Raw genomic sequence first — 3,816 nt, 5'->3', positions numbered from 1 at the left:
TAATGGTACCATCAAATAGACAAGACCTGTAAAGTTAACTTGTGAACATTCTGGTATGGCATGAAACTTCTGATCGTTTTGAAACAGGAAATGTTATTGTTGGAATATTAACCTTCTGCAACCGTCCTTAAAGAGGAATAACCAGAGAAGTCTCCCGATGGCGACGGACACGTTGAACACGCCCAGTCTTTAAGCAGTGAGTTGCTCCCGAACATGGTGAGCAGGTGCAGTTTGACCAAGCTACCTGGGACTGATGGTCAATGCTATTACTAGCCAAGTGTCACGAAGCTTGAAACACCCACCTGATCTGAGCAATTTGCTAGAATAATTCTGATGGGCAAAATTTAAAGCTACTTACTAGATAAATGAGTCCAATATACAGCCTTTGAGATCAATGAACCCACTTCACTTTTTTTTTTTTTAAGAGTACATATTCTAGAAGAAAGCTTTACACAAACCGATGGCTTACGCTCCCGCATATAATATATAAAAAAAAATAGTAAAATTTTTAAAGCCCTGATGAACAGCCACAGTTTTCAGTTACCAATCAACTCAGTTTAACACACTGCAGCAGGGAACAGTTGCTAAACACCAATTTCACCTTCAAGTACAGGAAGGCTGTACAAGACAGTGGTATATCTCCATACGGTCAGTGATCAGAGATCTTTTTAACAGAGCTCACTCCATCAAAGAGAACGAAGAAAGGTTTGGGAAACTTCATTTTCTACCTGCTTTCCCACTTTCACTAGAAAGATGTCCTGACCTTGCACCACAGACTGGTTTACATGAACAAGTTTCACCCTTACTAGCCAAATGTGACTCTTTCTTTGCTTCAGGATAAAAATCAGTCTGTTCAAAACATCAATCCTCCTGCTCTTGTACCAAAATTATATCCTGCTATAAATAATATTTAGAAACAAATCTAAAAAGAAATATGACAGTACATGCTGTGCTCCTTTTCAGGTAGCTAATGAAGAGTAAGTTTGAAGATGGAAAAGCCAAACGTGGACTTGGTTTGTTTAGGCAGTATGTTAACATAGGAACCATGTAAACAGTTACATCAAGGTTAGTTGCCTCACCCCCGCTAAAAAAATGGAAGTGGGAAACGTGAGTGATTTGACTCGGTCATTTCACTAAAATAATTCATTTCTGCCTGAGATTCATATAGTGCTCATGTACCAGGGCCTAGGTTATCAGAAGTGACCCAGCATTGCGGGGTCCACCTCGCTATCTTACAGGTCCTGGTGCTCACAGGGAAAGTGATCTGAAAGGACTAAAACCAGGGGGGTTGTGGGGGTTCAGGGGAGAAGCCTGATGAATATTTTTCCTACTTTAGCTAACATCAGAAGTGCCCAGTGCCTTGGTGATACTACGTCCTTAGATTGACATCAATTTTGAGAATCTTTAGTAATTAACAGGTCCCTTGACACAAAATTCATCAACATTTTACATAAATTTGTTTAGACAAATTCCTGGTAATCTTCATATCATCCGCTATCCAGTCTTTAGTCTTTTCTGCAATCACCTAGTCTGACATCCTGTAAAACACATACTACAGACCCTCTCCAAATTAACTGTTTTAATCAGAGAGAAGTCTCTCTTCAAAAAAGAAACTTTTTCAGACTGCTGTCAGCAAAGGAAAAAAACCCAATCCTACTACTCCTCTTGTTGACTAACAAGAGCACGGATTTGTTCAGTTTCTGCTTTCCAACACTGGACTTCGAGGCTCCTAGGCAGAGGTTTGTTGTCTGCTCATGCAGCATTTATAGCTCAAACACATCAACCTGTCAGCCTTCTCCAAAGAGGGAAATGGAGAACTTCTGGACTCCCATGACAGGCATGTTGTCCGGTCCTTTAAATAGCCTCACTAGCCTTTTCTGAGCTCTCTAATTCATCATCCTTGAATTGCTCACATATGACCTGAACACAAGTAATGAAATTTATGTCCAGTAAGGAGGCAAAAATCTACATTAAATATCCCCATCTACAGATTATAGTAATCCTCCTGACATCAGTGTTGCACCCAGACCTTCTGTTCATGCTTAGATTATGCACTGTGACTGCTCCCAAGCTCTTTTCAGAATTCTTTCCTCCCAAAACAGTGCCTTATTGCAGAAATCGCAGACTAATCTATGATTATTCATTGGATGATATAAAAAAAATAGAGGTCTTTGAAAGCACCTAACTAAATAAAAATACACTATTCTCCTTCTACTGGCAGGAGAACGAGGTACAGAGATGTTAATACAACTTACACTCACAGTAAGTAAAAGGCTAAGTTCAGAGACAGGCAGCTTTCCTATATTCTAGCAGACACTGCTCCAAGCAGTGAGAATATTACATCACACCGCTTGCCACATGGGCGGTATGTTAATAAAAATTCATTTAAGTATTGGCCAGCATCATGATCCACAGGAATTGGCCGGTTCCATGGGGCAAAGTGGCAAGCTGAACTGCCTACATGACACTACAGGCTGGGGGAAACTTGGTAGCGGCACAACTTCAAAACACAAGCTTCCAAGCTTATTCTCATTTTGTAATACGCTGTGTGGTGTGTGAGGATTTCTGGGCAAGAAGGATTTTTTATTATTTTTGTAATCATATGGCAACAGTAACAACTCCCCTAAAAAAAAAAAAAAAATAATAATGAAACCGCAATGGAACTTTTGGTAAAATATTCTTTTAGTCACAAGCAGCACTCTGGAGTATGCTGTGCAACATATTTGGCTCAAGTACACTTAGGACTGCTAGACCCAGTTGGAAAGTCTCAGAAAGAACCTCATCAGCTGAAGCACATTCTGCTGTGACATTTTTCAGCAGAAAACATTCATCTTCACGGTGTCAGCTACACAAGGCCTCTGCTGGGAACGCATATGCTCACATAAGGCCACTGAAAATACCATAGGACAGAACACAAGGAGGCACTTAGGTTTGCAAGTACTTCTATCCGTCACCAAATGCTTACTGATTAAGATGAGGCACACCGTAAGAAGTCACGAAGAAAGTAAAAATAAACCAGTGCTATATTAAAGCGCTTCAAGAAGAGGTAATGTAACATCTGGTTAGTGAAGGTAAGAAATACAAGTTTAGCTTCCTCCTTCCCACATCAGAATTTCAAGAGGACCGTATCATAGTGCTCTGTGCTTTGCCATGGCTCTAGGATCTACGTACGATGCAACGGAGTGAAACCGTGTACTGTGCCAGTTGTTAATTCCTCATCACTAGACTTCTGCCTGCGTTAGTACTTCCTGCCAGCGAAGTATTCTTAAACCACCTTCTAGTCAAACCCCATGCAAAGATTTCTCCTCGACCAGGAAGTACATTATACACAGGAATCCGAGCTTCAAACAGATGATTCCAGCAAGGGATTTATGGAATTTCTAACCAACAACAGACCTGAGAAATCGTAAATCAGCTATGGTATCACAGTCTTCATAATGAAGTTAGGGGTGAAAAGTTCCTTCCTCCCCACTCCCCCCCCCCAAATTACTGTCACCATCTAACAATTGCGACAATTTCACTAAAGTCTGGACTTGAAATTCTGAAGGTGGAAATCATTTTTCTAGGATAATATACATGCTTGTAAAAGGTCGAATTTACCACTTTACAGGTAACTCAGACATAGGTCTGCTATAAAATGACAACTTGAGTCAACTTGAACCTACACTGGATGAGATTAAGCCTGAATTTCTGCAGAAATTGGCAATAATGTGTTCAGCAGCAGCTTTTAGCCACATATCAAGAAGTCTGACAGGATCTGGATTTCTCTATTCCTGCTGTAAACTTCTAATAAAAAAAAAAAACAGCACACAAAAG

The sequence above is a fragment of the Athene noctua genome, chromosome 18, assembly GCF_965140245.1.
Source record: "Athene noctua chromosome 18, bAthNoc1.hap1.1, whole genome shotgun sequence".
NCBI classification, from domain to species: domain Eukaryota; kingdom Metazoa; phylum Chordata; class Aves; order Strigiformes; family Strigidae; genus Athene; species Athene noctua.
Note: the sequence above shows the minus strand (reverse complement) of the source record.